Source organism: Papio anubis, chromosome 5 (genome assembly GCF_008728515.1).
Source record: "Papio anubis isolate 15944 chromosome 5, Panubis1.0, whole genome shotgun sequence".
NCBI lineage: Eukaryota > Metazoa > Chordata > Mammalia > Primates > Cercopithecidae > Papio > Papio anubis.
Genome location: NC_044980.1, coordinates 147,747,762 through 147,762,142, shown reverse-complemented (window position 1 = coordinate 147,762,142; position 14,381 = coordinate 147,747,762). Strand labels below are relative to the sequence as shown.

Genomic DNA, 14,381 nt, shown 5'->3' with positions numbered 1-14,381 from the left:
TAGTAGATTCTTTTGTGATCCTCCAGCCATCCGTGTTGTTGTGTTGAACCAACAAAGCATTTTATTGTCAAAATCTAAAACACCAAAAAGATAAAAAGATTATTTTCTTACTATTACCAACAATGGCTTAAAATAGGTGTCATGGGCATTTTTCTTTTAGCTACCCAGCAGATGAAATTCTTTATCACCTTTGGGGAATTCTGCTGGCCCCTAACCTTAAGCACTTTGTTAAAGAGCCTGAAAATGTAGTGCTGTCTTCTTTTTTTCTTTCTTCTTCTTTCTTTCTTTCTTTCTTTTGAGACAGGATCTCACTGCACTCCAGGCTGGAGTGCAATGGCGCAACCATAGCTCACTGTAGCCTTAACTTCTGGGCTCCAGTGATCCTCCTACCTCAACTCCCAAGGAGCTGAGACTATAGGCACATGCCATCACACCCAGCTAGTTTTTATATTTTTTTTGTAGAGGTGAGATTTTGTCATGTTGGCCAGGTTCGTCTCAAACCCCTGAGTTAAAGCGATTGCCTGCCTCAGTCTCCAAAAGTGCTGGGATTACAGGCATGAGCCACCGCACCCAGCCTGGTGCTGTCTTTCTCATCTTATAAGATGGTGAGTGAAAAAGTTGAGAAGCCAGATACTAAGGAGAAGAAACCTGAATCCAAGAAAGCTGATGCTAGTGGCAAGGTAACAAAGGGTAACCTCAAGGCCAAAAAACGCAAGAAAGGGAAGCCCCACTGCAGCTGAAATCCTGTCCTCATCAGAGGAATTGACAGATATTCCCGACCTGCTATGTGTTCCAGAAAGGCACGTACAAGAGGAAGTACTCAGTGGCTAAATCCAAGATTGAAAAGGAGAAGGTTCTTGCAACTGTTACAAAACCAGTTGGTGGTGACAAGAATGGTGGTGCCCCAGTGGTTAAACTTCACAACATGCCTTATCATCCTACTGGAGATGTATCTAAAAAGTTGTTGAGCAGCCAGGCATAGTAGCTCATGCCTGTAATCCCAGCACTGTGGGAGGCTGAGGTGGGCAGATCACCAGAAGTCAGGAGTATGAGACCAGCCTGGTCAACATAGTGAAACCCCTTCTCTACTAAAAATACAAAAATTAGCCAGGAGTGGTAGTACGCACCTGTAGTCCCAGCTACTTGGGAGGCTGAGGCAGGAGAATCGCTTGAACCCAGGAGGCAAGAAGTAGCAGTGAGCCGAGATCGCACCATTGCACTCCAGCCTGGGTGACACAGTGAGACTCTGCCTCAAAAACAAAAAAACCCTGCAGTCAGCATGCCAGAAAACTGCAAGCCGCATCGCTCCCAGGACCATTGTGCTCATCCTCACTGGGCGCCACAGAGGCAAGATGGTTTTCCCAGAGCAGCTAACTGGGCAGTGGCTTTTACTTGTGACTGGACCTCTGGTCCTCAATTGAGTTTCTCTGTGAAGAACACACCAGTAATTTGTCACTGCCACCTCTATAAAAATTGGTATCAGTCAGCAATGTGAAAATCCCAAAACGTCTTACTGATGCTTACTTCAAGAAGAAACTGCAGAAGCCCAGACACCACGAAGGTGAGATCTCTGATGCAGAAAAAGAGAAATAGGAAGTTATGGAGAGGTGTCTGGTTGATCAGAAAGCTGTGGACGGGCAAATTTTACCAATATCAAAGCTATTCCTCAGTTCCAGGGCTAACTGTGATCTGTGTTTGCCCTGACGAGTAGAATTTATCCTCACACATTGATGTTCTAAATTTCTTAAGAAGATTCTAATGAAATAACTGATACATTTTTTTAATGTGGTGCTCACCTTCCCAACCCCTCTTGAAAGCAGGGCACCCAGGACTTTGAAACAGCAGTTAGAAATGCAGAGAATAGGAGACTGCAAAGAATCCATCCTGGGGGCAGGTGATAGCAAAACAAAATCCCATTCCCAGGAGAAGTAGGGTCAGCCTGTGTGTAGCTAGCAGCACCTCTGCAGGCTGTGGTAATCAGGCTCAGTGGCAAACACTGCAGGGACCCTGTCAGTCTGGTTCTGTAGCCAGGGGCTATTCACAATTCTAGCGTTGGTCCTGGTTGCCCACTCTCCTTTTGATCTTGCCCAATCCTCCAGCCTTTCAGGTCACTGTAGGGGGCTGTCCCATGGCCTTTCCATACATTTCTTCTCTGCTTCTATCAGTCAGTTTCTGCTGCTTGCTCTGATTAGACCAGGGAGGTGGAAGTCTAGGAGGCAAATGCCTCAATTCTCCACAGTCCCTTGCCAGTCGCTTCACTGAAGGGGAGCCAGGGGGACCTAATTCTAGGATGAAATTCAGATTCTAGAATTTTGGCACCCTTAGATAAGACTATCTGTTTAATTATGACTCACAAATAGGATAGATCAGATTCTCATTTCTCTGGCTAGCCTGAATGGGACTCTGAAGTAATTCATTTGTACTTGGCTACTCCAGGTAAATTTACCAGCCCTATAGATGCCTGTTGGAGCTCAGAAAACAATACCCTAAAATGAAAGCCTCAGAAGCAAACGTTTCTCCCTGACCTGCTCCTGCCCTCCTGTCTCTCAGTCCCATTCACCTACAAGGCTAGCCAGAGAAACTAGAATCTCTCTTCCCCGAGGTAGGTCATAGGAACCAGAACCGCTTTTCCTTAAAGCCAGCCATAAAACCTAAAAATATTGTTCTAACTTTCCCCCACTTTTCTGTGTGAAAACTGGCCATAAAGAAATGATCTGATCTATTTTATTTGTGAGTCATAAGATCCCCATTCCAGACAGGGTCCTGCCCCTCACCCGGAAGGAAGGAATGCTGCTCAGATGGACCAAGAAGAACCTAGACAGACAGGCCTCGCTGAGTTTCACTACTCAGTCATGCACGTTTTGCCCAATCCTATTACCACACAGCTGTCCACACTTTGTTGAACCTAAGCATAAAAATGGATAGTTTCCCCTGTATCTTTGGGTCTTCATTCTAAAGGTTCTCTTGCATACACGTTAAATAAATTTGTATGCCTTTTCTCTAATTAATCTGTATCACCTCAGTGATTTTCAGCAAATCTTCAAGGGCCCTTGGCCCCTACATGCCCTAAATGGTCCAGGTTTCATCTTAGAAACAGGGAGCTGGATTCCAGCAGATCCCAAGCGTGTGCAGAAACCAAAATATCTCGGGGAACAGGATCCTATGTCTCCAGATCAAAGAGAAAATGTTTGGCTGATACCTAACAAGGCAAGAAAACTTCTTAAGTGAAGGAGGCTTTTGCAAAAGAAAATATTCTTCAAAAATCAAGTGAATAGAAGCTGAAATTGAAAGGATGCTGTACTGTCTCTGACTCTACACTGTTCAAGGCTATATGCCTTTAGGGAGTGGGTTTTACACATGCACGGGCTACAGAATAATTTTTTAATGTTTTCTACACAGAAAAGTTACCCATTGAAATTCCCAGCTGCTTACAATTGTGTTTCTGGTAAGATATCCACACATATGTTTTCTATTCAACTGTAAGTCAGCAAATGTCTTTTACGTGTGAAGCACTTTGCTAGGCCCTAGGAACACAGAGTTGAATGAGGTCAGTCCTTGTCCCTGAGAATTAAAAGCTAAGAGTAATATAAAGTGCAATGAGAACACTGGAGATGAGGAGTTGCCTGGAGAAACCTAGAAAGGCAAGCAACATTTAAACAAACCTCAAAGGAACAATAAACAAGTTGATTCTTAACTAATAAGTCATCAACCTTGTCATTTTACATGCTGCAGATGCCTACATCCATTTCCCCCATCCTAATAACACTCTAATGTATTTCCTTCTGGGAATTTACCCAGAAGGAAAATGTATATGTATCAATATGTATAACCATGGGAAAATAATTCCAGGTACCCACCCCCCGGTACAAAAGCTGAAGTCACCAGAGATTTTCCCTCCAGTCACACAACAACCAGGGTACAGACCTGCAGCCTAGGCTCAGCTAGTTGTTTTTTGGGACTTTGAGTCTAGAACAAATGCAGAGAGAGAAGGAAGAGTTGATGGTAGACCAACCAGGAGACAAGTCAGACTCTTACTGCCATGAGGCCATTGCAGGGGTCCCTGCTGCTCAATCCTCCCAAGTCTTGTTAGGTTCTTGCCCCTTCTCAAACATGGTCCTCCAACGTGCCTCATACTCAGACAGCCTCTCACAGGTTCCCGCTGTGGGATCCAGCTCCCCTAACCTTCCATTAAATTCCCATTGGCTTAAGTAGCCAGAGTCTTTACAAGCCAGGGAACCTATCTAATTTATTATAGCTGGGTATCTTATAGCGGGTTATAGAGCCCACCAAAGCTCCCATAGTCCAGGTGCCATCCTCCTTGCCAAAGACCACCAATCATTCTTTCTTTCCACTGCTATCGTCACATTCCTCTTATCTTCTGTTTTTCCTTTTGTATTAGTCCATTCTTGCACTACTACAAAGAAATACCTGAAACTGGGTAATTTATAAAGAGAATAGGTTTAATTGGCTCACAGTTCTGCAGGCTATACAGGAAGTATGGCAGGGGCGGCCTCAGGAAACTTTCAGTCGTGCCGGAAGGGGAAGCAGACACATCTTATGTGGCTGGAGCAGGAAGAAGAGAGCAAAGGGGGAAGTGCTACACATTTTTAAACAACCAGATCTCGTAAGAACTCACTATCAGGAGAACAGCAAGGGGGCAATCCACCCCCATGATCCAATCACCTCCCACCAGGCCCTTCATCCAACACTGAGGATTACAATTCGACATGAGATTTGGAGGGGTGATATCCAAACCATATCACCCCTCAAGTGTTCAGCAGCTCAATTTCTCCTTTGAAAATTTACAGCCTCAAAACCAAATATGTTATTTTACATGGAAATTTTTAGCCATCTCTAGGCAATAGATAATGATGGGATACACACCCACCCTCCCAATCCCTTGAAAAACATTAAATGTAATGTTGCAGGGTTGGCACATATAGATTACTGAGCCGGAAAATTTTAGACCTCAAGCATCTTTGCTTCAGTTTTATGGATAATTAAGCTGAAAGTACTGCTAGGGCTTGAGAAATCAATTAAATCAAATGTATAGAATACAGTGTCCATCTCCATAACATGTTCAGGATGGTGTTGGGGTGTTACTGTCCAGACCAAGGAGCCACTGGAGCTTCATGTTGTCTCCATGTGCAAAATGAATGGGCCAACAGCAGAGAAATATAACTAAGAATAATAAGCAACTACTGCCACTACTGTTTATCAAGTGTGCCAAGGGGGGCAGGGACCAAATATACTTTGTTCATTGCCAAATCCCCAAACCCTAACACACTGGAGCAAGTGTTCTGTACATCTGTTTTGTTTTGTTTTGTTGTTTTGTTTTGTCACCCAGGCTGCAGTTCAGTGGCTGAATCTCAGCTCGCTGCAACCTCTGCCTCCTGGGTTGAAGTGATTCTCTTGCCTAAAGCCTCCCAAGTAACTGGGATTACAGGTGCCTGCCACCACGCCTGGCTAATTTTTGTATTTTCAGTAGAGAAGGGGTTTCACCATGTTGGCCAGGTTGGTCTCGAATTCCTGACCACAGATGATCCACCCGCCTCGGCCTCCCAAAGTGCTGGGATTACAGGTGTGAGCCACTGCAACCAGCTGTACATATGTTTTTAATCAATGGATGTCAGGCATAGGCTAAGCACTTTATCTACATCATTTCATTTAATCCTTTCCACGCTGTGGCAAGTGTCATTCTCATCTATAGCAGATGTGACAGTGGAGGCCTTGAGAGATTCAGCATAGTACATCATGGAGGTGGGACTTGAATTTAGGCTCAAATGACTCCAAGGTTTGTGTTGTTAAGCACGATGCTACACTGCCTCCCTCTACACTGCCTAAGCACCACCACCAAGGAGCCCACTGCCTAGTGAAGGAGGCAGATATAGACAAAATTAATATTGCAGGAAGGTGAACAGGACAGGGCTAAGGAATGAGGCCACATGCCCACTGCCACTACCTTAGTTGGCAAGTTTCTTATGACTGTCTGCTACTACCGCCTCCTCACTGATTTTCATTTTCCAGGTCTACCTACCTAAAATCCATTTATTACATTGCAGGTAATGGTATCTTCCTACCACACAGTTAGGTCATGGCATTCTCCTACCTAAAATGCTTCAATGGCTCTGCCATTGCCCTCAGGATAGAGTCAAAAGCCTTACTACTCCAAGTGTGGCCCTCTCCCCGCAGCCACATCCTCACCTGGAAGCTCGTTACATGTACAGGATCTCAGGTCCCACCCAGACCTACATCCAAATCTGCATTGTAACAAGACCTATGGGTAATTCATAAGATCTTTTAAGTTGCAGAAATATGGCACTAAAGTCCTTCATGAATCCTTCAAAATCGTTATAAACCGGCTATCTCTGCAGCCTAATCTCTACCCCTGAGCCCTCACACTCCAGCCACGGTGAACATCTCTCTAATGAACACCTCCCACATACATCTTCCTTGTATGTGCCACTGTCTCCTTATTTCACAGCTTCACATGTGCTGTTTCAGTCTCTCTACCCTGCCCCTCCTTTCCTTGGCTATACCTTCCTCATTCCTTAGGCCTTAGCTTAAGCATGGCTCATTTCTAGAAGCCTTCCCTGCCCCTCCCCTCTGCCCCCAGCCCCAGCAATGTTCGACGCCCTTGCTATGTGTGCACGGAAACAAATGCCTCATCCATTTGCAGTTGTGTGTTCAACTGTGTCTTCAGTGAAGTGAGTGAGGAAAGGGACTGTGTCTTCCTTGTTCTCATTCTATCTGCAGTGGCTAGAGCAGTGCCTGACATGAGGTGTTTCATAAAGCCAATCGCTCTATGAAAAAGCAATGTTCGGCTTCCTCCTCATACTGTCATCCAGCCCACATTGCTACCTCTAATCCCCCAAATTAGAAAAAAAGATACATGAAATCTATTTAAACAGCATTTATCTTGCTATTGACTTTTGCAAAGAATCAATAATCAGGTGAACGATATCTGATGCCAACACACACACTCATGCATGCTCACCTACACAAAATGACACCAATTATTTATTCTGATAAAGGGAAAAGGAGTTTGTGCACTCAAGTCAAAAGGGCTAGGTGAAGGAGCATTCGAAAAGAAAATTAAGTTGCTGCACATGTGCTGAGTCATGAAGCTATTGTGTGGGAAGACCTCTTCAAGTAAGGGCTGGAAGGTAGGGAAATATTGAGTAATCCCAGCACTTTGGGAGGCTGAGGTGGAGGTCAGGAGATCAAGATCAGCCTGGCCAACATGGTGAAACCCTGTCTATCCTAAAAAATAAAAAAATTAGCCAGGCATGGTGGTGCACACCTGTAATCCCAGCTACTCTGGAGGCTGAGGCAGGAGAATCACCTGAACCTGAGAGGTGGAGGTCACAATGAGCGGAGATCATGCCACTGCACTCCAGCTTGGGTGACAGAGAGACTCTGTCTCAAAAAAAAAAAAAAAAAAAAAGAAAGAAAGAAATATTGAACAAGCAAGGTAAAAAAAAAAAGTGTTATGGGGTTTATGTGATGTTATTGGTCTCTAATTTTCTTAAGAGCTCAGTTGGACTCCAGGGAATAAGTGAAAAATTAGAGAGTTATTTTAAAACTTGCGACAAAACCAACCCGAGAGAGGTTACATTAAAATGGCAGAGCATGGAAGATTCTTTACATCCACGATGACCATCTAAATCATCTCTCTTTCCCAATTCAAATAAGACCCTGTCTTTACACCATTTTGTACAAATCTGTGGACGAATCCAACAATTAAATTGGATTGTTGTCCAACCCCCTAAGGGAGGATCACCAAGGTAGTATGAGAGACGAGAAGTTAAATGACTTCAAAACTTAAGAAGATTTTTAGTTTTGGCAACTTCTAACACATCAGTCCCCGTCTTCAGACTCCAAGTCTGATATTGTCTAGCCCAGTGCCCTGCTCTGGGAGGGACAGTAAGCACATAGCCTGCATGTTCTAAGTCCCTGACGTCTATGGCAGGTACCCCGAGTGACATTATTATCACCCTGGCCAGGATGCAGCCCTCAAAACCTTATTCACATCATATTCTAAGTAGCCACCATTAATGGAGCAGAACCTGCATCCAAAATGAACCTTCTTTGTCTTTGCTGATTTGGAGCAGGATGCCTTTCTTCAGCACAAAGCTGATTTTCTTCCTTCCTCCCCCATAGCACATGTGACTCAACCTTCATGATCTTTCAACCAAAGATTTTGATTTGAATCAAAGTCCCCTTTCCATGCATATCTTGAACATAAAGGTTTTCCCTGAATCAAGTCCAATGTTAATCCATTTAATGCCTTCCTTTTTATAGTGCTTTTAACTTTTTCGAAAGCATTCGAAATTACATTACTATTTCATTCTCAGAAAATCCCTGTGAGCTAGGTTAAGCAAGTAGTATTATCTCCAAAAGAACTAAGGCCCAGAGAATTGAAATCAATCACAGAAAATCATGCAGTGAGTTAAAGGGAAAATGGGGTTGAACATCCAGGGAGCCCAGCGGCCATTCCCTACTCTTCACATGATGTTACCCTGCCTTAAATTTATCTAGATCTGCTGGGGGGTTGAGGGGAGCTGCTTCCTCCTCCTAGGTTACTCTTGTCCACTTGAGCTTGAACTCTACACACACACAAACACACAAAACACACACACACACGTGCCTGCACACACATGCAGACAGGGACACACATGTGCATACAGAGAAACTTGCACACAGAAAGATATTTGCGTAGAAAGGAATATACTCACATGCCAAAACACACAGAGAAACAGGCTTACACATGCCCAGAGACAGCAAACAGAGATATAGAGGGCTACATTCAGAAAGACACACACAGGTTATTTCATACAGCATGCCTGTATCAAAATATCTCATGGACCTCCCAAGTATATACACCTGCAAAAGATACATACCTGCAAAAGTATATACACCTGCAAAAGAGCTCAACTGGACTCTAGAGAATAAGTAAAAAAATCAGATAATTCACAAAAATTAAAAATAAAAATAAATTTTATAAGACACACAGACAGCCGGCCACGGTGGCTCACGCCTATAATCCCAGCACTTTGGAAGGCCGAGGTGGGTGGATCACCTGAGGTCAGGAGTTTGAGACCAGCCTGATCAACATGGTGAAACCCCTTCTCTACTAAAAAATACAAAAGTTAGCCAGGCATCATAGCGGGTGCCTGTAATTCGAGCTACTCAGGATGCTGAGGCGGGAGAATCGCTTGAACCCAGGAGGTGGATGTTGCAGTGAGCCAAGATCACGCCATTGCACTCCAGCCTGGGCAACAGAGCAAGACTCCATCTCAAAACAAAAAAAAAAAAGACACACAGACACAAAGAGATGCACACACAGACACATACACAGAGACACACACACAGACGTATACACACACAGCAATCATGTAGAGATATACAAACACAGACACGTGTAGAAACACATACAGAATTACAACAGAGGAAGATACAGAGACACACTCAGAAAGACACACACACACAGACAGGAAGACTTATAAACAGACTTTCTAACAACTTTGATTTCATCTCCCACTATGGAACATCCCATTTTTTCTGTGGGACGCTCCCAATATGAGTCATGGAAAACATCCCTGACTTTGTTCCATAAATAACAGGCCTCATTGTGTGAGCTCAGTGATAAGACAATGTTAGATGGGAGATTATGGCTCTCAGCAGAACTGGCATGTGGCGATCTGTACAGCACTCCTCCACTTATTAATCAATCATTCATAACCTAGTTTGTGCTGAGATATTCTCAGAGGCTGTTATGCTTATTATGATGAATCAGGGATCCATTGTAGCTGTCACATTGGGTTTTGATGACCCCATCTGGGGGCTGAATCCCTATTGTAACTGTCACATTTGCTTTAAGAACACGCTATTTGTGCATCCCCTGATTTTCCAGGAACAGAAGCATTTGCTCTTGGTACTAAAAATTGTAATCGATCTCTATGAAGAGGCAAGGGGAGAAAAGGAACAAATATAAGAGTGAGAAAGTACAAGCATGGCAAAGAATTCAAACTGTGGTCTTGTTGAGGACCCCAGCCTATGGACATAATGAAAGCCATCTTTATCTTCTTTCTTAAACACGCCCTAATTAGGCCAGACTCTCCTTATAGAAAGTTTATGCAGACACTGTAAGTCACCTCCCCAAATCCATTCTCTTGAGGTTCCTCCACGGTGGCAAACCCTAATTTCTGAAGAGTATTTGCCCATTCCATGGGACCTTATGCTTAAAGAAAGCCATCCTATCTTCAGCCCAAGGGGAGTGGAACTTGATTAGGCTAAGCTGAGCAGGGCAAGTGACCTTCCTTTTGCCAGTTTTGGAAAGGACATACAGCCCAATTCTTGCCAAGGGGATGTGAGGAGAAGCCTGCTGGTGGGACTTCAGGGAAACGTTTTCCTTTTCTATCCCTGGTTGTTAATGTGTAAGATTGTGACACATAGAGCATAGAGTTGCTGTAGCCCTCTTTTTTTTTCAGACAGGGTCTTGCTTTGTCACCCAGGGTGGAATGCAGTGGTGTGGTCACAGCTTACTGCAGTCACTCAAGTGATCTTCCCACCTCAACCTCCCAAGCAGCTGGGAATACAGGTACGTGCCACCATGCCCAGCTAATTTTTTTGTATTTTTTGTGGAAATGAGGTTTTACCACATTACCCAAGATGCTACAGCACTCTTAACAATCATGAAAAAAAACTAGCTCCCAAGATGAGCCTGCAGTGGCAATTTTTTTTAATGGCTGCAAATTCTTTGACACTCCTCCCACAATAGACAAAATCTAGGTCCCCTTCCCTCAAATCTGGTAGGGCTTTTGACTACCTCTGCCAATAGAATATGGCAGAAGTGGTCTAGGTCATAAAAGGCTGTGCCGTACCTGCCTGATTCTCTTGGCACACTCACTGCCGGCATGCTTGTTCTGAGGAAAGTCATCTGTCATGTAAGATGTCTGACTACCCTGAGACCACCACTCTGGAGAAACCTAGTGTAGGCATTCTGGCTGACAGTCCCAGCTAAGCCCAGCCTTCCAGTATCACAGGGTTCTAGATGCGTGAGTGAAGAAGCTGGAAGTGGATCTTCCAGCCCCAGCTGTCCCAGTTCCCAGCCATTTGAGTCATCTTCAATCGTTCAGATCACACCCAGCCACTCAAGGCTCCTCCCACAGAGGGCCCAGAATCGTGAAACAGGAGCCAGCCATCTCTGCTGTGCCCTGACAGAAGTCTTGACCCACAAAATCCATGAGCATAACAAGCGGACTTATATACCACTATGTTTCGGGGCCGTTTGTTAAGACAGCAAAAGTAACTGGTACAAATGGCAAAGTAGAAAGATGGAAAAACCTCCTCGTTGAGGCAGCACTGAGTGGCTAAGTTAACCAACCCTGGAGCTGCCTCGTCTCTGGGCTTCTGGTGACATGAACTAATTCGTTCCTCTAGTGTTCAAGCTCTTTTGAAGTGGCATATTAGTCAACTAGGGCTGTCATAACAAAGTACTACAGACTAGGTATCTTAAACAACAGAAATGTATGCTCTCATAGTTCTAGAGGTTAGAAACCCAACATCAAGGCACTTCTCCTGAGACCTCTCTCCTTGGCTTGCAGATAGCCACCTTCTTGCTGAGACTAGCAAGCTGGAGAAGCCAAGTGTAGGTGCTCTGGCTGACAGTCCCAGCTAAGCCCAGCCTTCCAGCATCACAGGGTTCTAGACTCATGAGTGACGAAGCTGGAAGTGAATCTACCAGCCCCAGCTGTCCCAGTTCCAGTCATCTGAGTCCCCACATGGTCTTTCCTCCATGCACACATCCCTGTGTCTCTCCTGTGTGCCCAAATGTTTTCTTCTTAAAAGGACATTAGTCGTCATGGATTAGGGCCCACCCCAATAGTCTCATTTTAACTTAATCACTTCTTTAAAGATCCTGTCTCTAAATACAGTCACATTCTGAAGTAGCAGGAGTTAGGGCTTCAACATAGGAATTCTGGGGTAGGGGACACAACTCAGACCATAACACATGGGATAACACATGGGTTCCCTGTTACCAAAATCATTCTAAAAAGTACAAAGAGAAAAAAACTAGATAAAACCAGTTTAAGCAAAAGAGTTAATACTAGAATAGCCCAAAATTTTAAAAAAGAACAATGTGAAGAAGAAACTCCAGGAATGTCAGGTTCAGTGGCACCTAAACCCACTTTCACTCCTCTCTCTCACTCCATTAACTATTATTTGATTTTTGTTTTTTGTTTTTTGAGACAGAGTCTTGCTCTGTCGAGTAATGGCACAGTCACAGCTCACTACAGCCTCGGCCTCCCAGCCTCAAGTAATCCTCCCCACCTCACCCTCCCAAGTAGCTGGGACTACAGGCATGCACCACCACACCCTGCTAATTTTTGTTTAATTTTTTGTACACATGGGGGTCTCACTATGTTTCCTAAGCTGGTCTTGAACTCCTGGGCTCAAGAGATCCTCCTGCCTTAGCCTCTCAAGCATGAGCTACTATGCCCGGCCTCAGCATCTCTGATTCTCTCTGGGGTTTGCTGTCATTTTCTCAAGAGCATTGTCTTGTCACTTACTCTCTGAAACATGTCAATCTTGCAGTGAACTGTGGGGATACTGTGGGGAGTAGAGCTAGAACTGGCAGGGTTCTGCACACCTGCTTAGGGAGAGCAGTAAGACTCTTAGTGCTACGTGAAAGGAATGATCAGGCTTCTTGGCTTCCTGGAGCGCCCTACCATATACCTACCCACCTTTTGCCCCTATAATATGCCGCATTCTATGATACTAAGAAAAAAAACCATAAATGTATCTGGTGAGAGCAGGGACATACCAGCAGCCTCCCTGGAACTCATAGGAAAAAACATAATTGAACACTACTGAAACACAGGCATCTGCTATTAACATGCCTACATTTTCACATCATATCTGGACTTTACGATAATTCTCTCACTTAGAAAATAACAGAGAGTAATCTAAAATCTGAAAGTTAAATTATGGTGTATCCACAAAAGAAATATTATGCAGTCATTAAAAAGAATGCACCATCTCTATATGCAAACATATCCAAGCACCATATCAAGATAAAAGTAAAGTGTTTAACAGTATATATAGCATGCTGTTATGGGAGGAAAAGGAATATGTATCTTTGTCTCTTTAAATGTATGCATCATCTCTGGAAAAAAGCCCAATAAATTGGTAATGGTAGTTGCCTCTGTATAGGAGAACTGGAAGACTAGGGTGCAGGGCTAGAAGACAGATTACTACACACCCTCTCGACAGTAGATTAGAGCTGCAGAAGAAAAGATTCATGAACTTGAAGACATAGCAATAGAAACTTCAAGATGAAGCCAAAAAATAAGACTGGAAAAACAAGCGAACTGAGCATCAGTGAACTGTGAGATAATTTTAAGCAGCCTAATGAGATTTGGTGAAAACAATAAACCTGCAGTTCCAGCAAGTTCAATGAACCCCATACAAGAAGACCAAGGTACATCATAATCAAATTGCCTAAAACCAGCAATAGAGAGAAGGGCTTTAATGCAGCCACAAGAAAAAGATACGTCAAGTACAAAGGAACAAAGATAAGAATGACAGCAGAGGGGAAGCCAGAAAATAGTGGAGCAACATCTTTCAAGTACTGAAAGAAAAAAAGCCTGGAATTCTATACCCAGTGGAGATATCTTTAAAAAAAAAAAAAAAAAAAAGGTTAAGTAAAGACTTTTTTCAGATGTAAAAAGGCTGGAAGAATTCATCACCAATAGTCACATACTATAAGAAATGTAAAAGGAAGTCCATCAGAAAGAAAATGGTACCAGATGGAAATCATGATCTACACAAAGGACTGAAAAGCACTAGAAATGATCAATATGTGAATACATATATGAAAATTTGTTCTTATTTTTAAATTACTTTAAAATGTTTCAATACAAAATCATGAAGATACATTTTACTGTAAAAGTATTATGTGAATTCCTGTATGATGGCAACACGGAAACACTTTAAAGATCAGCCCGCTGGAAAGCTAAAAAGCAACGCTAAAAAGCAATTGAAATCAGTAATAGTTCGTGTTTCTTAACTTTAATCATATTATCATCTATATATATTTAAAGATAGTCATGCACTTATGTGTAAGACCTATTACTTATTCTTGGTGAACTTAGGAATTTGTGAACTTGTTGCAACAACCCAATGCCCAGAGCGTTCTGCAAACCCAGATAGGGAATCACAGAACTAAGATTCTTTTGTAAAGCAATCAAGAATCTTATGGTAGTATAAACAGTGATACTTACCCCCTCATTAACACCTTGATAATAGTCCATTTTACATATCTGAGTTTCTAAACCATGCTCTAATCATCTTATCTGCTGTCCCATAAAGCACAA

General features: G+C 43.3%; 2 pseudogenes; both read left to right on the top strand.

Annotated features, from left to right (window-relative positions):
* Positions 1-394: 394 nt before the first annotated feature.
* On the top strand, positions 395-1,069 carry LOC110743554 (annotated as a pseudogene).
* Positions 1,070-1,263: 194 nt separating this feature from the next.
* LOC110743606 lies at positions 1,264-1,739 on the top strand (annotated as a pseudogene).
* Positions 1,740-14,381: the final 12,642 nt, after the last annotated feature.